Source organism: Oryctolagus cuniculus, chromosome 17 (genome assembly GCF_051225735.1).
Source record: "Oryctolagus cuniculus isolate XC-2025 breed Fujian yellow rabbit chromosome 17, ASM5122573v1, whole genome shotgun sequence".
NCBI classification, from domain to species: Eukaryota; Metazoa; Chordata; class Mammalia; order Lagomorpha; family Leporidae; genus Oryctolagus; species Oryctolagus cuniculus.
Genome location: NC_142883.1, coordinates 60,345,970 through 60,369,256, shown reverse-complemented (window position 1 = coordinate 60,369,256; position 23,287 = coordinate 60,345,970). Strand labels below are relative to the sequence as shown.

The window sequence follows — 23,287 nt, the reverse complement described above, 5'->3', positions numbered from 1 at the left end:
TTTTCTTCTAATTCTTGAATACTTTTTGTTTTCTCCTCCTTAAATCTCTATTCCATCAGAATCCATTTGGGTACATGAAATGAGTAGGAACATTTTTTTCTAAATGAATGATTAATCAAGTTTCTGAATGTCATTTCTTTTTTAAAAAAACAATCCATTTTTAACTGTGTTTTTGCTGTATTTTTTTTCTTCCTTTGGCTATAAGGTGGTAGGACTAGAAAAAAAATCTCTTGTTTCCTGTTCATTTATCAAAAATATTCACCCTACAAAGTGAAAAAAAAAAAATCCATCCTTTATCCTAATGCCCTCTTTGTTGTAAATTCTTATTTCGGTGCTTTGTTACGAGCCACTGATCTTCTTTCTATTCCTGAACCACTCTGTTGTAATTATTTTACTTTTCTGTTCTATTTTAATATTTGGTAGTACAAGTTCTCTTTCATTTTATAAAAGGATTTTTTTCTATAGAGAGGAACCAGTTATTCTAAGGCTTCCATCCAGAAGAATCAATTATTCTACCAGAGGGATTTCAGGATAATTTTATGAAGAATTTTCTTCACACTTCTAATCCTGCCTGAATTTTTATTAGAATTACAACATGTTTATAGATTTATTTGTGGAGAGTGAATATTTGGCTTGTTGGAAGAACATGTTTTTTTCATCTAATCTTTTTTGTCTTTCTGTGAAATGTTGTTAATTTTCTTGAGGTGATTATAATATTCTTACTGAGTTTGTTTATATTTAAAATATTTTTGTTCTTATGAGTAGGATCTTTTTTGCATGCAATAATTTGTATAATTTAATAATACTCCCTTTTTTAAAAGAAAATTTAGCAGTTATAATGTGAATTTAAAAAAGAAGTGACCTACAGTCTGAGGGATAAATATTGTTAACATTGTGTGCATCTGCCTCTATTTATGGATTTATAGTCTAACTGAGGGAGTAAGACAGCGTCACACGGAAGGCTTGATGGTCCAGGGCACTGTTGGGTTATAACTCAGACTTTTGGGGAAAGGTTTTGCCATCCCAAGAACCACCTGGGTTTGAGTAGCGCTGAGAGGTGATAACAGACAGCAGTTCTTGATGATGTCGTTTGAATGTCAAGGTCTCGTGGGCTTACAGACCGTTTGAATTCTCTAGATTTTCCAGTTCATCGAGCCAATAATTTCACCATTTTGTTTAAGCACAGTTGAGTTTCTCTATCCTGTTCAGACTCCTGCCTACGGCCGTCTCCCTCGTCTGTGCCCTGGTGCCATGAGCTGGGGCGGGGGGGGGAGGGCACCTGGATGAGTTAGGTCCCTGCATGCCCCTGACACCCCAGTGGTAGAGCTGCTTTGCTGCGTTTCACACCTGTGATTTAATTACACCGCAGAGAAAACCTCAATCATGGCAGTGGCTGAGCCGAGCCAGGCCCGCTGATGATGGGTCATGGTGCAGGGAGGGTGTGACAGGCGGAGCTTATTTACATTCACAAAACTCCTCCCAGCTGTTTCCTGCGCGGCATCTTTGCTCTGGCTTATAGCAGGTCCTATCATCGCTGGGGCTCACTGTAGGCCATCCATAGTAGCAGGACGCTAGACCCCAGGGCTTGTGGGGGTGCCCGTATTATCTTGTAACTCTGTGAATCTAAAAATGAAGTATGAAAATATTTACTGAGCATTAAAACAGAAATCGCAGCACGTTACTGAAGGCTTGGCGGCTCAGAGGCCCTACCTCTGTGATCCCGTTAGTCGGCTCGCCATATCCGCCTGCCTTGACACGCTTCCTGCTTGTAACCTGACTTCCCTTTCCAGCGCAGAACTGTCTACAGCTCATACCCACGAGGCCAGAGGCCCTGCGACCGCAGAGTAAACCCCACCTCTGAAAGCCACACTGGCTTATTTGTTTGTTTGTTTGTTTTCTCCCCCCCCCCCCCCCCCGTTTGCTATCTTAGGGAGCAATCAGCAAGAAGCTAGCAAGCCTGCATCTTTGCATTCTTAAACTTTGGAGAGATACAAGTTCAGATGCAGGACCCAGTCAGATAGAAATATTTTTCACCTTGTGTGTGTGTGCATGCGTGTGAGCAAGGGAGATAGATATAGAAAGAGAGAGCGAGAGAGAGAGAGAGAGGGAGCAAGCAAGCAGTAAAAGAGAGGGAGAGGCAGAGGCGTGGAGAGCAGAGCCCGCCTGTTTCCTGAGTGCAGCATTGCCCAAGTGCTTGGAGTGTGGTTTTCCTCCCAGGCCAGCGCGCAACCCAGAATAGCACCCAGAATAGCGCAGCTGGCTTGCCCACGCTGGTCAGCGGCCCCGGAGACACGCACGCCAGGCTTTGGGTTCTGCAGTGAGTACACAGTTGCTTGTTATTTAAGAGGGAGATGGAAAACCTGGGGAGTCAGCAGTCCGTGGGGGGACAGGTGGGTCTGCTGTAGGGACGAGGTCTGGCTTGCCCGGTGATTCCTGATAGGACCCAGGCGGTGGGAGTGCCCTCTCTGGCCGTGCATGGTCTGGAGGAGCTAACGCTGCAGGCGGCACTTTGGGGGCTAAAAGTAGATTTGCGGCTCCTCTTCTGACACCTTGAAGACGCAGTCCTTCTCCCTGTCACTTTTTTCATTCTTGCAACATAAGGATGGTTAATGCTGACTTCCAGTTCGCATGTAAAGCTCTTTGGAAAAGAAGTCCTCTCTCTGGGGCAACTGGTTCCCGGGAGCGTGGGGACCAATTTCTGCCACCCAGGGGGTGAGGGCTGTTCCTGTGTGTTCTTTGTGCCAAGTGTGGAAAGCCCAGAGTCCTATGGAGAGATCCGCCTACCCACCCACCTGACTGGTTCTCAGCTCCTGGAAGGTTCTAAGCCCATCTGCCCCGAGGGAGATCAGCAGGTGGAGAGAGACCTCTCATCTGTCCCGGGGTCTGGTGGTGTCCCAGTGCCAGGTTCTGAAATGAGATGGCTGTGCAGCCGCAGATGGCAACATGGTGAGGCAGTGCTATGACAGAGACCGGGGCTTTTCAGGGTGGTTATCTATGATGTGGTTTCTGTTTGGACACTATTTCCCTAACTCAAAGGCTCAAGACAGTTTGACGTATCTCTTAACCTCACTATCTTCTAGAAAGTAAGTTTTTGGTTTTTATTTCCTTTTCCCACTGACATTTCTTGTTGGGGTAAAATATTTCACCCAGTCGTACAGGGAGGCTGTATTTAAGGGGGAACCCAAGACATGCGGTCCCATTAGAATGCCAGGCTGAAGACATAGGGGAGAGTTTGAGGCTTCTCACTCGCGTGGCTCCTTGGACGACACGCTTCCAGAGACTCCGTCTTCTTTCGTGGTTCTTTAAGAGTGACCACGTTTCACTTCCTTTCATCTTTTCCTTGCCAAGGGAGTGAATGCTTCAGTGCCGGCTGTGCAGAGACAACCCCAGAAGTAGAGGGGAAGTGCAAGACTAACCATACTAAACTTTGATGTGAAAAGCTGGACTCTGAAAGAAACCACTGCTTGTGAAGTAGCTCCTTCCCTCTCTCCAATTTTATTTTTCCAATATGTTACTGTTTTTTTTAAATGGTAAAGATAACATTTCTGAGTGTTCCCTGTGTGTCAGATCCAACAGTCACGCTCTTTACAAATGCTGTCTCATTTGATTCTCGCTATAACCCCTTGAGGTAGCTGCCTTTAGGGTCTTGCCCTTAGCAGGTGCAGAAAAGAGGCCATGTAAGTTGGCCAAGATCATAGAGGTGGGTGGTAACTTTCTCAACCCAGGACATAGATGACATAAACTCTGATAAAACATTTCAGCAAATTTGGAAATTAGAGAAAATAGGGATTCAATCCTACACCCTGCAACAACTGCTGAAATTTCTGTGCTTTTTCTGGCTGTTGTAATTAGATATTATTATAGCATACTTTAAAAAAATGTTAGCATATAGTTTCATAATTATTTCTCATTTATTTGAGAGGGAGAGAGTCAGGGGAGGATAGAGAGAGAGGGAGAGAGAGAGAAAGTTCATAACCTATGGTTTATTCCTCAAATGCCCTCAATAGCTGGAGCTTGGCCAGGCTGAAGCCAGAAGCCCAGAACTCCATCTGGGTCTCCCATATGGGTGGCAGGGACCCAACCACTTGAGCCACATGTGAAACCTGGATTGAGTTCCGGGCTCCTGGCTTCAGCCTGGTGGTTGTGGGCATTTGGGATGCAAACCAGCAGATGGAGATCTCTGTCTCTCTGCATCTCAAATAAATAAAAAAATAGAAACATGCAGTCATTATATATATATATATTTAAAGATTTATTTATTTGAAAGAGTTACAGAGAAGAAGAGGCAGAGGCAGAGAGAGAGAGAGAATGAATCTTCCATCTGCTGGTTTACTCCCCAAATGGCTGCAATGACCAGGGCTAGACCAGGCCAAATCCAGGAGCCAGGAGCTTGTTCCAGATCTCCCATACGGGTACAGGAGTCCAAGCACTTGGGCCATCCGCCACTGCTTTCTCAGGTGCATTAGTACGGGAGCTGGATCAGAAGCAGAGCAGCCAGTACCCAAACTGGTGCCCACGTGGGATGCTGGTGCTATAGGCGGGGGCTTTACCCGCTATGCCACAATGCTGGCCCCAGGACTTTATATTTTAACATGGTCAAATCTGTCTCTGTTGTCCATTATTATTCTTAGTTTAGAGATTGAAGTTCTTATCCTTATGGTATTTAATTTGGTGTACAGAGGTGAAAATAGATTTAAACTGATTTTTTTAAAAAATAATACCTTTTTCCCAATATCACTTATAAGCAATCCTTGTTATGGTTTTTTCTTTTTATTCTTTCAGCTTTTCTATTTTATGGGATTTTTCTGGATTATCAGTTTTATATATAGGGGCTATTTCTGTGCCATTATTACACTGTTGTAATTTTTGTGGCTTTTATAATATGTAGGGATAAAGAGTTGTATGAAGTAATACTAAGTCAAAATAAGATATGGATTAGAGCCAGGCATGAGAGGTGGATTGCTCAGGCTTGACTTCTCTGTCCCTTGGTCTCGTCTATAAAATGGGCATAATAATAGTACACACCTCATAGGGTTGCTGGGGTATGGGAATTAAAATTAAATTAAAACAAGCACACAGATTCCATAGATGTGTAGAGAGCATTTGAAGTGTATATATTTATGCATTTTATATACATCAATGTGCATTATATATAATACATTTAATATACATTAATGTACATTATGTATACACATAAATGTCATATATTTGTATATTTTATTTATGCTTTATATATTATATATATATTTCTATATACATATATTAAACAGAGAATCAAAGGTGTCATTCTTTCCCTTCCTGGCTAAAGACAACTTCCCCTGTCTCCCAAGATTACACGAAAGATTGCATTAAGCTTGGGGCCAGCGCTGTGGCACAGCAGGTTAAAGCCCTGGCCTATAGCGCCGGCATCCCATATGGGTACCTGTTAGAGTCCCTGCTGCTCCACTTCTTATCCAGCTCTCTGCTATGGCCTGGAAAAGCAGCAGAGGATGGTCCAAGTGCTTGGGCTCCTGCATCCACGTGGGAGACCTACAAGAAGTTCCTGGCTCCTGGCTTTGGATTGGCCCAAATCCGGCTGTTGCTGCCATTTGGGTAGTGAACCAGCAGATGAAAGACCTCTCTCTACCTCTCTCTGTAACTCTTTCTTTCAAATAAATAAAAATAATAATTTTTTTTAAAAAAGATTGCATTAAGCTACAAAGAGAAAGAATGACACATTTGACTGTATATACATTAAAAACCTGGTACGGCCGGCGCCGCGGCCCAATAGGCTAATCCTCCGCCTAGTGGCGCCAGCACACCGGGTTCTAGTCCCGGGCGGGGCGCCGGATTCTGTCCCGGTTGCCCCTCTTCCAGGCCAGCTCTCTGCTATGGCCCGGGAGTGCAGTGGAGGATGGCCCAAGTGCTTGGGCCCTGCACCCCATGGGAGACCAGGAGAAGCACCTGGCTTCTGCCATCGGATCAGCGCGGTGCGCCAGCCGCAGTGCGCCGGCCACGGCAGCCATTGGAGGGTGAACCAATGGTAAAGGAAGACCTTTCTCTCTGTCTCTCTCTCTCTCTCACTGTCCACTCTGCCTGTAAAAACAAACAAACAAACAAACAAAACAACAACAACAAAAAAAACCCTGGTACATTAAAAGGTGAGTGGCAGACAGAAGGAAATACAGGCAACACCCGTATCAGAAAGATTACTCTTTGTAATAAATGAAGAGTTGGTCCAAACCAATTAGAAAAAGACAAATACATAAAAGAAAACTTGGCAAAGGTTATGAGCAGGAAATTCCCATAGGAAGATACGTAGAAGCCCAATAAACATATAATGGTAAGCTCAATCATAATCATGGAAATGCGGAATCAGTACAAATGAAATAGCATTTCTCGTGAAACATATTGGCAAGAATTGAAAACATAAATAACATCCAGCAAAAATAGACTATGCAGACATGAGCACTGGCAACCATAACTAATAGGAACACAAATTAGTAAAGCTTTTTTTGTGTGGCAAGCTTCTGAAATCTATCAAAACATAGACTTACAAGGGTGGGGGTTTGTCTCGGTGGGTTATGACACTGTTTGGGATGCCCACATCCCATATCAGAGTGATGGCTTTGAGGGCTGCCTCTGCTCCTGATTCTAGCTTCCTGCTAATACACACCCTAGGAGGCAGCAAGGGGTGGCTCAAGTACGTGGGTCCCGGCTACCCGTGTGGAAACTTGGGTTGAGTTCCTGACTTCCAGCTTTGGTCTGGCCCAGCCCCAGCTACTGTAGGTATTTGGGGAGTGAGCCAGTGGGTGGGAGCACTCTCTCTCTAATAAAGAAAAACTTAAAAAATGTAGCTTATGGATACCTTTGATTTGTCTTAAAAAAGTGCTGCCCATGTTTTTAAGTAGGCATATAATGGCATATAATATTTATATTAAGAAATGTGTAGATTTCTAAGTGAGCATAGAGAATTCATTTTTTTTCTTTTCTTACTTTCTTTCTTTTCTTTTCTTTCTTTTTTTTTTTTTTTTTTTTTTTTTTTTGACAGGCAGAGTGGACAGTGAGAGAGAGGGACAGAGAGAAAGGTCTTCCTTTGCCATTGGTTCACCCTCCAATGGCCGCCACGGCCAGCGCGCTGTGGCCGGTGCACTGCGCTGATCCGATGGCAGGAGCCAGGTACTTATCCTGGTCTCCCATGGGGTGCAGGGCCCAAGGACTTGGGCCATCCTCCACTGCACTCCCTGGCCACAGCAGAGAGCTGGCCTGGAAGAGGGGCAACCGGGACAGAATCCGGCGCCCCGACCGGGACTAGAACCCGGTGTGCTGGCGCCGCAAGGCGGAGGATTAGCCTAGTGAGCCGCGGCGCCGGCCGAGAATTCATTTTAAGAACATACTGGGTATATGATATCAGGCTGCTTCCTGCCTCAGCTCTGGAGAAGCAAATAGAATTAGGGCAAGGTCGCTTTCTCCTTTTGCTGGATACACTTCTGTGTTTGAATTTTAAATGAGTCTGTGCTTGTATATTTGCGCAAAATAAATAAGTAAGGATTTTTTCCCCAGGCCCACAGGTGAGAAAATTCTTGGGAGCAAGCTCTCAGGTTAGAAGCTCAGGACTGGCCGGCGCCGCGGCTCACTAGGCTAATCCTCCGCCTTGCGGCGCCGGCACACCCCGGGTTCTAGTCCCAGTCGGGGCGCCGGATTCTGTCCCGGTTGCCCCTCTTCCAGGCCAGCTCTCTGCTGTGGCCAGGGAGTGCAGTGGAGGATGGCCCAAGTGCTTGGGCCCTGCACCCCATGGGAGACCAGGAGAAGCACCTGGCTCCTGGCTTCGGATCAGTGTGATGCGCCGGCCGCGGCAGCCATTGGAGGGTGAACCAACGGCAAAAGGAAGACCTTTCTCTTTGTCTCTCTCTCTCACACTGTCCACTCTGCCTGTCAAAAAAAAAAAAAAAAAAAAAAAAAAAAAAAAAAAAAAGCTCAGGACTGGGAAAGGGTGATAAATTGTAGATAGAGTGAGCACTTGCAAGGCAATGTTTTAAAATTCCTTAGAGATTTTAACTCCGGTCTAGGGGAAAAGCAGAGGAATTTGTTGAAAGGACTCAACCCAAATGGGGTGCAGGAAAATATGCTGTACAGTTGGGTGCTGACCTCACTCCAGCTGCTGTCCCTGTCCTTAGGCTTTGTGGCAAGTCGAGTTGTGTCTTTGCCTGCCTATCTGTGTTCCTTATCTCTATTCAGAGAGCCCTTCACCCAGTTATTCACCCGACAGATAGCTAGTACCTGGTCCTAGCCAGGCAGTGTGCCAGGTCCTGGGGAGACAAGGGTGAGCTAGGGGGAGAGAGAGAGAGAGAGAGACAGGCAGGCAGGCAGGCAGGCAGGCAGACAACAGCCCCTGGGAACAGTCAGCACACTAATGATCCACATCCACCATTGGGGTGGTGGCTCTGAAGTCACCATGGGGGCTGGGGGGGACAGTAATGGGTGGTCAGGAGGAACAGTGAGACTGAAGCTGATCTGTCAAGGGCTTGCAGGGGACCTCGCAGCCTCCTTGAGGCTCGGCACCTTGGCCGGTGCCCAGTCACTTCCCACCTTGTGCCAGTTCCATCACTCGTCTCTCCCATGCCACCCTCTTCTCTGCACTCCTAGTTTCTCAGATTTTAGTCATTGCATTCCTCTTTTCACAGCTGTTGCCATAGCCTGTTACTAATACTTAGCCAATTTCCTAAAGTTGACCCACACTATTCTTCGTCTTAAAAGAAAACTGTGACTTACAGTAAATGAGCCACAATGGAAATAGAATGATGCCAAACGTAGTTTATTTTACTTGAGAGGCTCTGCAGAAGAGCTACAGAAGAAGAGCACTTCCACCTGCTATTTCACTCCCCACCAGTACCTGAAACTACGGAAGCATCAGCAGCCTGGAACTCAATCCACGTCTCCCGTGAGAGTGCTAGGAACCCAATTACTGGAGCTATCCCTGCTGTCTCCCAAGGTCTGCCCTGGATCCAGGCAGTGTGATGGGAGATGCAGACATCTTCACCACCAGGTTAAACGGCTGCTCCAAGTGATGCCAAACTTAAAAACCGATCTGAAAAATGGGGACGAGGTGCTTGGCACAGCAGTTAAGATGCCACTTGGGTACCCTCATTCCATATTGGAGTCCTGGCTCTGCTCCCAATTCCAGCTTCCTGCTAATGTGCACCCTGGAAGGAAGCAGGTGGTTGCTCAATTGGTTGGGTTCCTGCCCACCGCAGAGGAGACCCAGACTTGAGTTTCCAACTCCTGGCTTCCCAACTTCCAGCCCTGGCTGTTGCAGGGATTTGGGGAATGAACCAGCAGATGGGAGATCTCTTTGTATCTGTCTCTCTGTCCCTCTGCCTTCCAAATAAGTAAATGAAATGAAAAAAAAAAAAAGATCAGTAATGAAAGCAGAAATCTTTAACATGGTCTATAAGGCATGTTGAGAGCAATTCCAAAAGTCTGTGGGGAAAATGAATTAAAAGATGACTTTATTGGGGTGCAATTTTTTTTTAAAAGTCAACTTATTTGTTTTGAAAGGAAGAGTGGGCAGAGAAGAGGGAGTGGAGAAACAGAGATAAAGATCATTCATCTACTGGTTTCCTCCCCAAATAGCTGCAACAGCCAGGGTTGGTGCAAGCTGAAGTCAGGAGCCTGGAGCTCCATCCAGGTCTCCCACATGGGTGGCTGTAGCCCAGTCACTTGGGCCACCTTCCACTGCTGTCCCAGGCACATTAGCAGGGAGCTAGATCAGAAGTGGAGCAACCAGGACTGGAACCAGCACTCTGCTATGGAATGCTGGCATCCCAAGCAGTGGCTTGACCTGCAGCATCACAGCACCGACTCCACAAAGTATTTTTGAAGTCTACACATAGTTTTTTTGTTTTTGTTTTTCTTTTTCTTTTTCTTTTTTTGACAGGCAGAGTGGACAGTGAGAGGGAGAGAGACAGAGAGAAAGGTCTTCCTTTACCATTGGTTCACTCTCCAATGGCCGCTGCGGCCGGCGCACAGTGCTGATCCGAAGGCAGGAGCCAGGTGCTTTTCCTGGTCTCCCATGCGGGTGCAGGGCCCAAGGACTTGGGCCATCCTCCACTGCACTCCCTGGCCACAGCAGAGAGCTGGCCTGGAAGAGGAGCAACTGGGACAGAATCCGGCGCCCCGACCGGGACTAGAACCCGGTGTGCTGGCGCCGCAGGCGGAGGATTAGCCTATTGAGCCATGGTGCCGGCCTGAGCTCCAATATTAATATCTATTATGGACCAGACCCTAGGCCCAGAGCTGTGAAATCAAAGGGGAGTGAGACCAAGCCCTTCCTTCCAGCGTCATGTGGCTGGGGAGGCAGGGGTGGGAGGAGCAGCGGCCAGGCTTGGAGCACTGAGCATTTTATCCCCAAACAAACAGGAGGTGGGGGCTGTGTTGTGACCCTGCTCCTGCTTCTTCTCTGAGGGCCAGGAGGTCTTTCTTCCCTGCCAGTCGTTCGGATGCACCTGCAGCATAAAGAGCCCAGGGGGCAGCGCAGCACAGTTACATAACTGTTTCTACGCCTTCCCCCCCATCCTGGGAACAGATCACACAGCAGCTGGTACACGTTCTGTTCCTTGTAGATCTGCTCCTGAGGAGTGCGCAGGGGATGTGTGATGACAAGGTAACCGCAGGAGTGGGCTGCAAGATTAGCCCCCATGTATTTGTGGTTCTTGTGTATATTTTAGACACCATCCTGGCAGCGTTTGATTGTTGAGGAAAGACAGGGCAGGTCTGTAGATGGCAGGCACTGAATAAATTAACCCTGCAAAGCACAGCAGTCGCCTTCATTAGCCAGCTGGCACTACAGGAAAAACAGCTAAAGCCTGAGGGTTAGGAAATAAAATTTCAGGAATGCGAGAACCAAAAAGAAATCAGCTGCATTCAGTGATTCGACTTAATCCGGTAACAATTAAGGAACCCAGACTGACGATGTTCAGAGCAGTGGCAGTCACCCACAGTGCGTGTATGGGGCTGCACCTTCCCCGTTCCACAGAGCGAGTGTCCACTACAACTCGGGCCCCAGGGAAGGACAGCCCAGACTTGGGGCCTGCATCCTCTATTGACTGAAAACGTGTCTTCCCAGCCAACGAGCGGCCCATCCCAGGGCGCTTTCTGGGATGGCTGCTGCCACTGTGTGCACTACACTCAAGGTCTCCACTGCCCACAGCCCTGCAGAGCCCTCTGCACGGTTTCCGGGGCCCGCGGTGGGTGCCTTCCCCTGGCATGCAGCTGCCTCTGCTACACTGGGCACTGCCAGCGCCATGTTGCTTTGCAGCTGTGAGGTGCCTGAGTGCCATCTGTGGCGCTCCATCTGGGGGGGCACCATCAGCCCCCACTTTACAAAGCATCTAATGTAAATTCAGTAGGTCCTGGGAGGCACCGCGTCCTGCCTGGTAGCTGGAGGCCTCAGATAGCTCTTTCATTGTTGTCCTGATGGGCTGTATTTCCACTTGCCTCTCTTCCACCAGAGCTGAGAGTTATGCCCAGAGACTCTACAGTTCCTAAATGCAGAGTGTTGGGGGCTGCCCCGTTGGTGTCCTGGGCCACACCTGGGCCACTGCACTCTGCGGGGTTGGGATACAGTTGAGACCCTGATGCTCTGAACTCTTCACACGTGCATGACTTTGCAGAAGAATGTCATCTTAGCAGCAGCATTGCTGTCCCTGGAGAACCCTTTGTGACAACTTCAGAGAGCCTATGACCTAGAAGGAGAAGGTTCCATCTTGGAGCAGGAAGCAGGAAGGGAGGTAGCCCCCTGAAGTTCTGTTTTTATCAGGCTCATCACCTACTTTTGTTATTGATTGTCTTTCCCCCAACACACACACACACACACACACACTGTCAAAAACTGGTCAAGGTAGCTTGGGCATTTGTGAGGTGAACCTCCTTTGGCCTCCTACCTTTGACATAAGGTGCACGTAAATGATGAGGAACTGGTAGCAATGAATATGCATGTTTCAAGGGGGAGAGAAATTAAGCAGTCGTGATTAGAGAATTGAAGGGGAAATGAGCTCACCGCCGGCCCGAGGACTTGTTACTGTGATGGGGGAAGAGATGAGAACAGCGCTCTTGCCTCTGAATTAGAAGATGGGGAGTGCAGTGAAGCAAATTAAGCCACCGCCTATGATGCCAGCGTCTCATATGGGTGCCGGTTCCAGTCCCAGCTACTGCACTTCTGGTCCAGCTCATACTAATGCACCTGGGAAAGCAGTGGAAGATGACCCAAGAACTTGGGTCTCTGCCACCCACATGGGAGACCTGGACAGAGTTCTAGGCTCCTGGCCCAGCCCTAGCTGATGCAGCCATTTGGGAAGTGAACCCATGGTTGGAAGATCTCTCTCTCTCTCTCTCTCTGCCTTTCAAATGAATCTTTTTTTTTTTTTTAAAGTGAGGGCACAGTGGGATTCTTGTACATATCCTTGCCTTCTTGAATCACTGAGCCACTTTCTCAGCAAGGAAGGAAGGATTTCCTACATCTGTGGGTACCATCAGTGCCCTCCTGTTACAAAGTGGCTAACATACATTCATGTGTGAGTTGACTCCCTGTGGTTTCTCTTGTTGGGTCCCATTCCCGATATAGCTCGTGTGTGTCAGGTGGGGCATGTGTGTGTGCAGAGTTGGTGCTGGCTTCTTCCTTGGGTCCGAAGGCTAGTGTGGCTAATGTCTAGTAAGCAAGGAAAGCTAAAGTAGATGTCATGAGGGGACAAACTTCTCCATCTATGGGCAGGGGCTGTTGTCACAGAAGGCACTTTTATGCATCTGTGCTCAGCGGTGCTGGGTGAGAGGCCTTGTCCTCTCCCTACTGGGTCTTATTAGTTCAAGTGCATGGAAGCATGCTGGTTGTGCAGGTGGGTGGGGCAGCATGCCCTGTGGCTCTTGCATTGTTCCTAGAGGAAATGGAACAGAATGAAACAGAGCTGGCCTGCCTGTTGCCATGGAAGCTGTGCCACTGACATCATGGGGCTTTGCCCCCTGTCCCATCTGATGTAGGAGCCCTAGTTAGGAACAAAGAAGCAGAAAAGGTTGGATGCTAGATAAGGCACTCAGACTCGACTTTAAAATGATTGATTTCCTACATCTGTGGGTACCATCAGTGCCCCCCTCTTAAAAAGTGGCTAACGTATATTCATGTATTATTGTGCTATGAAAACATCTGATTAAAACCTTAAACTATAACAATGTAAAGTATTATTAATTATAACTGTGAAACTAGGATTGTATAACCAAAATTAAAAAGTATATGGGGGCCCCACTGTGGTGTAGCAGGTAAAGCCACCGCCTGCAGTGCCAGCATCTCATATGGGTTCGAGTCCCAGCTGTTCCACTTCCAGTCCAGCTCTTTGCTATGGCCTGAGAAAGCAGTGGAAGATGGTCCAAGTTCTTGGGCCCCTGTACCCATGTGGGAGACCCAGAGGAAGCTCCTGGCTCCTGGCTTCAAATTGGCACAGCTCTGGCCATTGAGGCCAGTTGGGGAGTGAACCAGCAGATGGGAGACCTCTCTCTCTCTGCCTCTCCTTCTCTCTCTGTGTAACTCTGACTTTCAAATAGATAAATAAATCTTTAAAAAAATAAAATAAAATAAAATCCACAAAGTGGCAGGCAACCTAAAAAAAAGTAGATGAAGTAGAAGGTGATGTTAGAGATTTGGTGTTGACTAACTTCAGGAGTTATTTCTCAAGCATTGCTATGAGTTAATGAGATTACATGTTATTATGTTAAGCTTACACCTCAACATGAATATTGTTTTCAAGGAAATCATGCTGGAAGATTCTGCCCTTACATTCTCATTGATGGAGTTCTCATCCTGGAAGCAATTTGAAGCCTTCTTTTTTTCCCACTTGTTTAGAGATATTTGGAAGTCTTACAGGAAAAATGACTGTCATCACTTTCTAGTTCTGTGTTGTATTTGCCCATTAATTCATCACCTACTTAGTGAGTGCCTCCTGTTGACAAGGCTCAGTGCTGGGGCCTGCATACCTTCTAAGAGCACCCTGCCAGGTGGGGAAGGGGCAGGGAGACTCCCACACACACATCTTCAGTGAGAGGCAGGATCTCAACATCTGTTCTTGGTTCTCATGTTTCTTGAGCAGTTACTGTGGTCAGGAGCACTGTGGTAAACAAGAGGCCAAGGCCCTGCTATCACGTTCTCATCGGGTGTCAGAGGAAGGCAGAGAATCAGTAGCACTGATGGTCTTAGTTTGGTGACAAAGACTCTGAAGAAGTAAACTGGGGGCTTTGTAGGGGAGAGGAGGTAGGGCGTGGGGCAGGGGAGCTACTGTAGACAGTGGGAAGAAAAGGCCTCAGGGTGGACGGGCTCCTGAGCAGAGACTAAGAAGGAGCCTTGTGGGGTCAGTTGGTCAGCTGTGTGGGGTCAGTTGGGGAACCTTTGGGCAGAGGGAGCAGCAGTGTGAAGCTGGTGGCTGGGAACCAGCTGGGCTGGCTGCCAAGGAACTGGGGGAGGCTTCTGGGCAGTATGGTGAACGGGGAGAGCCATCCAAGCCAAGGAATGCAGGGGGACAAGGCCAGGCTGTGGAGGACCTTAGGGAACATGGCAGAGAGCTTGAGTTTTCATTCCAAATGCAGTGCAGGGTTTTACACAGACACTGACATGATCTGATGGGTTTGTGTGTGTGTGTGTGTGTGTTAGATAATTTTTGAAACTTTGATTTTCATTTCACATGAAGTCTATCATAATCACCATGTTTTTTAAAGACTTATTTGAAAGGCAGAGTTACAGAGAGGGGAGAAGAAACACATACAAACACACACATACACACACACACACACAGAGAGAGAGAGAGAGAGAGAGAGAGAGAGGGAATCTCATCACTGGTTCATTCCCCAAATGGTCACAACACCCACAGTTCCTGGGCCTGGCCAAAGCTAGGAGCCAGGAGCAGGAGCCAGGAACTCTATCCAGGTGTCCCATGTGGGTACAGGGGCCCAAGAATTCGGGCCATCTTCCACTGCTTTCCCAGGCGCAAGGATCCAGCAAGGAGCTGGATCCGAAATGGAGAAGCCAGGACTTGAACTGGTGCCCAAATGGGATATTGGCTTTTCTGGTGCCACCGTGCCAGCCCCCCTCTTCACCATTGTAAGTGGATAGCTCATAATGTTTTCTTTTTTTATTTTTTTTTTATTTTTTTTATTTTTATTTTTTTTGACAGGCAGAGTGGACAGTGAGAGAGAGAGAGACAGAGAGAGAAAGGTCTTCCTTTGCCGTTGGATCACCCTCCAATGGCCGCCGCTGCAGCCGGCGCACCGCGCTGATCCGATGGCAGGAGCCAGGATCCAGGTGCTTTTTCCTGGTCTCCCATGGGGTGCAGGGCCCAAGCACCTGGGTCATCCTCCACTGCACTCCCTGGCCATAGCAGAGAGCTGGCCTGGAAGAGGGGCAACCGGGACAGAATCCGACGCCCCAACCGGGACTAGAACCCGGTGTGCCGGCGCCGCAAGGTGGAGGATTAGCCTATTGAGCCACGGCGCCGGCTAGCTCATAATGTTTTCAAAAGACTCTTCTGACTGTGCAGTGGGCAAGAAGGAACAGGAGCAAAGGCCCATGGACACTGGTTAGGGGATGCCGCCGCGTCCAGGTGAGAGGCAGGGGTGGTGGCTTAGAAGGAGCCAGTGGTGATCACAGACACGGAAGTCCCGGAAGAGAAGCACAGAGTTTTCTGGGGGGCTGGAGGCAGGAGCATCAGAAAGGCATGGTAAGAAAGTCTTGATTGGTATAAGCCTCCAAGGAGGGGCTCGGCATTCCTAGGGGGAGGAGGGAAGAATGCTGTGAGGCCTGTTGGAAAGTGGGGGTACTTGCAGGGTAGGTGGTTGGTGTGGCTTGGCTGAACTCAGGCAAGCAGTAGTTTGATTTGGTGGGTGCTATGGTCTGAATGTTAGCGTTCCCCTCAAATTCGTCTGTTGGAGCCTAAAACATGATGTGATAGCGTTAAGAGGTGGGATCTCGGGAAGTGAGTACTGAGGTCCCCACCCTTGTGACCCAGATTGGCCTCATTAGAAAATCAGCTCAAGGGAGCTCCCTGGCCCATTCTGCCATGTGAGGCACAGCAAGGAGGTGCCATCTGTGGAGCAGAGAGCAAGCCCTCTCCAGACATGGAACCTTCTAGAAGCTTGATTTGGACTTCCCAGCCTCCAGCACTGGGAGCAGCAAATTCCTGTTTATTAAATGCCCAGACTGAGCTATACCTGTTAGAGCAGCTCAGATGGACTAAGACAGTCGGGGAAAGGAGGGAGTGGTGGGCTCAGGGCCAGGCCCACAGCCTGACGAGGTGCTGCCTGGGCCTGTGTAGAGGAGTCAGCAAACTCCTTGGTGCTGGAGGATAGCAGCTGCCTCCCACACACAAGAGAAGATAGAGGCAAAGGCTGAACGTTGTGCCTGACATGTAGTCCATGTTGGTAAACGTTAGCTTAACCATAAAGTAAAAGGAAGGGTTTTGAGCAGGAACCGACTGACTGCAGCTGATTCCTTGGAAGTTGGGAATACGGGAGCCCTCAAGGGATCTCAACCCAGGTCCGGGCTGCAGGGCCTCCCAGGAAATGCTACACAAAGCGGAGCTGCCGGGGTCTGGGCTGCTGGGATTTTGAGAAGTGGGAGCCTGGGGGAGTCTGGGAGAGCAGATGACTGAGTCTGGGAGAACAAGAGAAGGGTCGTGCTGATGACAGGAATGGAGAAGTCAGGAGCGAAGCTGTTGATTCAGGGTCTGTTCTGTGCCCTGTGCCAAGGCTGGCTGTGGGCAGGCAGGTGCCATGAAGCCACTCCCCAGATAGGCTTGCAGGCCAGCTGTGCAGGCAAGAAAGTGGACAGACAGCACAGAGGCCTTCTCAGACCATGGGCAGGTTTCCTAGAGAGCAGAGCCTTGAGCCCACTTTGGGAGGCCACGCTGCAGTTGGCCAGGCTTGCTCTGCTCCTCTCCGTATCTGCATTCTACCTCTCCTCACCCAGCCCTGTTCCAAGGAGGCTGCCGCAGACCCTGCACCTGTGCTCCATGCCTGCCCAGGAGCCCGTGAGCAGCACAGCTGTCAGCCCGGAGGGAGGGGGAGGATGAGCTTGAGGCACCTCTTCCTCCAGCTCCCTCCCCTCTGGTGTCCTTGGCAGGTTGTGTTTCTCTACTGCAGGCCACAGCAGTTTCTAAATCCTCCTCCCTCCTAGTCGCAACTCCTCTCTCTTAGGGGAGCTGAGCATCCCAGCCCTAGGTGTCTGCACCTGCCCTTGTCGCAGGTCAAAGGTTTCTTTCTCATCTTGCCTCAGTTTCCCAGCTGGCTCCCCAGGAGCATATGTGAGGTACCCTGAGCCCAGGTTGAACAGATAAGGCTCCAGATACTTCAGCCTAAATAGACACGAAAGTTTCGGGCTCCTCCTATGCCACCTGTAGTGTTTAGTCTTTGTTTCTCTGCAATAGACTCCTTTAAACTATTCCAAAAGAAAGGGCTCTTGATGTGTTTTAATCCCATCTCTGTTTCTACCACTTTGGCTTACACTCAATCCTCTGTTGTGAAGCCATATCTTATGTAGGTAAGGAAAGAACCACCCACTAGTGGTCACCCAGCTCTTTGGGACGCCGGCTTCTTTGTTCAGATTCAGAGATAGAAGGATGTCACACACCGTGATTCTGAGTGCCTGGTTCTGATATAGCTGTCTGATTACAGCCTCTTTCTGGGGTCTGGGTTTCATGTTTGGTACCCCGTGTCCACCTGGGTCGTCACAGGTCTCCCTGCCACAGTTTTCCTGAGTCCTTCTCCCACTGTCAGAGTTTGTTTTCTGGTTTGAGGTCGTGTGGTTAGTGTGTTCTTTTCCCATTTAGTTTTTTTTTTTTTTAAGATTTATTTATTGGGGTAGGCGCTGTGGTGTAGCGGATAAAGTCACCGCCTGCAGTGCCGTATCCCACATGGGTGCTGGTTCAAGTCCTGGCTGCTCCATTTCCAATCCAGCTCTCTGCTATGGCCTGGAAAAGCAGTAGAAGATGGCCCAAGTCCTTGGGCCCCTGCACCCATGTGGGAGACCCGAAAGAAGCTCCTGGCTCCTGGCTTCGGATCAGTGCAGCTGTGGCCATTGCGGCCAATTGGGGAGTGAACCAGCTGATGGAAGACCTCTCTCTCTCTCTCTCTTTCTCTCTCTCTCTCTCTGCCTCTCCTTCTCTCTGTGTGTAACTCTTTCAAGTAAAAAGATTTAAAAAAAGATTTATTTATTTATTTGAAAGGCAGAGTTAGAGAGAGAGAGAGAGAGGTCTTCCATCTACTTGTTCACTCCTCAGATGCCTCAACAGCTGGAGCCGGGCCAGTCTGAAGCCAAGAGCCAGGAGCTTTTTCCATGTCTCCCACGCAGGTACAGGGGCCCAAGGCTGCTTTCCCAGGCCATAGTAGAGATCTGGATCGGAAATGGAGCAGCCAGGACTTGAACCAGCACCCATGTGGGATGCCAGTGTCACAAGTGGCAGTTTTATCTGCTGTGCTACAGCACCAGCCCCACCATTTGTTTGTCTGTCTATTTATTGTACTACTTCTTGGTTCTCATCATTTTTCCAGTGCCTTTTCAGGATGAGGTCAGTGAAAGTTAGTTTTTCTGTTGCTGCTGCTGCTGCTGTGTTGGAATCTGTTCTTTCCTTTATTTACCAGGAAAATCTAAGGCAATTGGGGTGATTTTTCATCTGGAGAACACAGGAGAAAATCATCTTTGAAGCATTTCCTGCAGCTGCTTGCTGAAATCTGGGATTCCCTCAGCTGCTCCCAGCCAGATTTCCAGTGTTAGACAGGAAACTAACCAGGTGCATCACATGCCTGTTTAAGAACCATTCATTCTTATTTATCCTTAAAAAAGAAATTTATGTATGTATTTGAATGACAGTTACAGAGAGTGAGAGAAAGAGTGAGTGAGAGAGAAAGACAGATCTTCCATCTGCTGGTTCACTCCCCAAGTGGCTTCAATGGCCCAGGCTGGGCCAGGCTGAAGCCAGGAGGCTGGAACTCCATCTGGGTCTCCTACGTGGGTGGCAGGGGCCCAAACTCTTGGACCATCTTCTGCTGTTTTCCCAGGCATATTATAAGTAGGGAGCTGGATCAGAAGTGGAACAGCCAGGACTCGGACCAGTGCCCATATGGGATGATGGCATCAGAGGGGTGGCTTAACCCACTGCACCACAGCACCAGCCCCTCTAAAAATTCTTTGTGAAAGTAGAGTTTCTTAACCTTACCATTGCTGACTTTTAGGGCCAGGTATTTCTTTGCTGTGGGGCTGCCGTTTGGGTTATACAGTGTCTAACACCATCCTGGCCTCTGCACAGTAGTACCCCAAGTTGTGACAACCATAAATGCCTCCACACGTTGCCATATATTCCCTGGGATAGAATTGCCTCCTCCTCCTCCTCCTTCTCTTCCTCCTCTCCCCCTGCAAGCTAAGAGCCACTACTGTAAGCAGAGGTCAAACTCAAACTCAACACATATTCTGAAAAGCTCTGGCTAGATATTTTCAACATGTTGTTCACTTAACGTTCTATTTCCTGCTGAGTCCCATGGTAATTGAGCTATGTGCACATTCTTATTTTGTTAGTTCTCAGACTTGAATGCCTCGGCTTTCCGCTTCCTACTGCTTATTGTACTCTCAGGCGAGACCTGAATGCCCTCTCCCACTCTCAGAGGTTCCTCATTCTTTTCTGATGGTCCAGCATGGTTTCCCAGTCGCCTTTCAATGTTCTGGCCTTAAAAGGGTAAGAAGCTGAGGCCCTGAGATAACCCCTCCAACACAGGCTGTGACTGCCGCAACCCAACAGCAGAACAAATGTGTTTTCGGAAGCAGAAGACATGAGTATGAGCTCTGACATTCCCTGGAGCCCAGGCACCTAATTGTACTCTGAAAATAGCTGTTTCCTCCCATCTCCTTCTTTCTCTCTCTCTTTTTCTTTCTTTTTTTAGAGGTGGAAAAGCAGAGAGAGAGAGAGAGAGAGAGAGAGACAGATACATGGACAGAGCTTACTCCTACCTGCTGGTTCACTCCCCTAATACTGACTCCTAGCCAAGAGCCAGGAACTCATCCAACTACCTGAGTTATCACTTACTGCATCCCAGGGTCCACACTGGTGGGAACCTGGAATCAGGAGCCGGGGCCAGGAACTGAACCTGTGAGACACAGGCTTCTTAACTGACGTTAAGAACAATTGCCTGTCCCCTTCCCTTCTTGTCTACTTGATGGTGTACAATTCGTGAGTTCAAATGTAAATGGAAGTTTTATACTGTTCTGGAGAGAAAAGACACTTGCTAGGGAAATAAAAATGAAAATGTTAAAGAAAACACCCTTTATAAGACCTTCTCCCCACCCATGGGAGTGGGTTCCTAGATTCAGCCATAATTTCTTGATAGATTTGATCCTTTGTAGTATTTATGAGGATTTAAAAAGAAACCTCGGGGTACAATGTGTTAAGCCAATCCCTAAGGTGCCTGCATCCCATCTCAGAGTTCCAGTTCAAATCCCAGCTATTCCACTTCTGATACAGCTCCCTGCTATTACGCCTGGGAAGACAGTGGAAGATAGTCTAAGTGCTTGGGCCCCCACCACCCACATGGAAAACCTAGAGTTCCAGGCTCCTGGCTTTGACCTGATCCAGTCCTGGGTATTACAGCCATATGGGTAATGAACCAGCAGATGGAAGATTCTTTTTCTGTCTCTCTTTCTCTATAACTCTGCCTTTCAAATAAATAGATAAATCTTTAAAAAAAAAAAAAAACCATAAAATAGAAACCTTATTTTTACTGTCTTGCACTTGGCCAGAGCCCATGTACTTATTTTGTGTTACTAATTCTCACCCGTGAGAAGACCGTTATTCAACCAGCATTCCCACCTGTGTTTATCTTTCTCCAGCCCAGATTTGTTAAGGCAGGACCCATTCCTGTGACCCTCTGTGTTTATTTCCTCCTCCTCTTTCCGTCTTCGACATTTCCAGACGAACATAGGCTGATGTATACATACACGAAGGGCACTTTCCTCAAATTGGGTATGTCTGTCTGCCTCCTTGTCTGATTGACCCATCACTGTGTGTCGTTGAGTTAATTAAGCAGAGCTGGGTCATCTGCGTAACAAAAGTAACAGCTCCTGTCGGGAAGGCAGCTGGAGTTTGCCGAGAGCCTACTGTGTGCCTGGGGCTTGCTATGCACCTGCTCCCTATAGCTCCGCGAGCGCCGCATTCGTAACTCCATCTGACAAGCGACGATGCTGGGAAACAGTGTGTTCAATAAGTGTGCCCCGGGGGTAGGTATCTGGCCTAGAAGTTAAGATGCCCACATCCCACACAGGAGTATCTGTGCTTGATTCCTGGCTGCAGCTCCTGACTCCAACTTCCTGGGAGGCTGTGTGATAGTTCAGGTAATTGGGTTCCTGCCATCCACAGAAGACATTTGGATTGAGTTCCTGGCTCCGGGCTTCAGTCCTCTGGCTGTTGTGGGTATTTGGGCAGTGAACCAGCAGATAGGAGTGAGCTCTGTCTTTCTATGTGTGTCTCTCTGCCTCTCAAATAGATAAAAGAAAAGCATGGCTAAGCTCACGCAGTCAACAGAGGAGCTGCATTTGGATGGTGCATTCGCTCTTATGCCACCCTGCTTCCCAGGAGAGCAAAGATCACATAGGGGGCCATATCCACCCTTGGTATTTAAGTCTGTAGATGTTAGATAATGTTTGAATCTTGACTTCAGACAAACTCTGTGATTGGACAAGTGCTTATTAATATATGTAATGGAAGATCTCTCTCTCTCTCTCTGTCTTTCAAATAAATAAATAAATCTTTAAAAAAGAAAGTCCAGGATGAAGTGGTACCATTGGTTCAACTTCTGGTTACATCACAACACAGCAGATAACATCATGGAGGGAGCAGAAAGAAACAGAGCAGTCAGTGAGGGTGAGACAGCAAGCAAGAGGGATTGGGGTGCCAAGCTCGTCCTTTCTGTAAGGTGTTACTCTCTGAGTTCTGTGAGAACCACAGTCTTCCCTGCTGAGGGTGGTGCCTCACCGCCCCTCTCACGGGGCGCGCCTCTTGAAGGTCCCCCCCCCCCTTCCTAACATGGCCACACTGCGGACCAACCTCCCAGCACATGAACCCCTGGGGAGTGCACTTAGACCACAGCCAAACCGTAGCACATGCTCAGAAGGAACAGCATCGTAGACGAGAGGAGGGTCTAGATGAGAAGCGTTCTCTGGGAACATTCATTTGGGAGTCGTTTGATTAGACTTGGAACCAGGGGAGGAGAATGAAAAGAGGAGTGATGTGACTGAGGAACCCAAAGAGCTTTGCCTCTGAGCCAGTAAGGCCTTAGCCTTTGAAAAATGATTGAGAGCAGTGTTTGGCCTATGGTTAAGATGCTGATTATGACACTCGTGTCCCACATCAGAGTGCCTGCGTTCAATAACCCACTCCAACTCCTAACTCCTGATAACACACACCCTGAGAGGGAGCCGTGATGACTCACATAATTGGGTCCCTGCTACCTACGTGGAAAACCCCGATTGAGTTCCAGGCTCTGGGCTTCCAGCTGGGCCCAGTCCTGGTCGTTGCTGGCATTTAGGGAATGAACCAGTGGATAACAGCTCTGTCTCTCTGCCTCTCAGATAAAAGAAACTTCTTTTTTTTTTTTTTTTTTTTATAAAATGGTTGAACATTTTTCAGGTGAACCTTTCAGAAAATCATCTGATTTGTGGCCAGAGGTTGAGAGAGGAATTTAGGTCTTTGAATTTTGGTTGAAATGGCTCTTCTTTTTCTTTTTCAACCAAGGACTTAGACTCCTGAAACTTTGGGGAAAAGATTGGCTAGGAGGGTTTCTAGCATCGTAACTGCTGTTTTTGTTTTTTGGTTTTGTTTTTGTTTTGTTTTGTTTGTTTGTTTTGACAGGCAGAGTGGACAGTGAGAGAGAGAGACAGAGAGAAAGGTCTTCCTTTTGCTGTTGGTTCACCCTCCAATGGCCGCCATGGCTGGTGCGCTGCGGCTGGCGCACCGCGCTGATCCGATGGCAGGAGCTAGGTACTTCTGGTCTCCCATGGGGTGCAGGGCCCAAGGACTTGGGCCATCCTCCACTGCACTCCCTGGCCACAGCAGAGAGCTGGCCTGGAAGAGGGGCAACCGGGACAGAATCCAGCGCACCGACCGGGACTAGAACCCGGTGTGCCGGCACTGCAAGGCAGAGGATTAGCCTAGTGAGCCGCGGCACCGGCCCGTAACTGCTGTTTTTTTTTTTGTTTGTTTGTTTGTTTTGTTTTTTTTAGTATTTATATAATGTA

At 48.3% G+C, this 23,287-nt stretch overlaps 1 protein-coding gene across 5 annotated transcripts in view; it reads left to right on the top strand.

The window, feature by feature from the left end:
- The window catches only part of SPECC1 (sperm antigen with calponin homology and coiled-coil domains 1), a 337,615-nt gene that overhangs the window by 56,280 nt on the left and 258,048 nt on the right, over positions 1-23,287 (top strand). The window contains exon 1 of one of the 5 annotated variants that reach the window (XM_008270675.5): positions 2,100-2,317. The exons of 3 other annotated variants lie outside the window; for them this stretch is intronic. The gene's annotated coding sequence lies outside the window, so the exon portion shown is untranslated. Of the gene's footprint in view, positions 1-2,099; positions 2,318-23,287 lie in introns of those variants that run through there. One more of the 5 variants, XM_051824433.3, reaches the window with a different exon arrangement.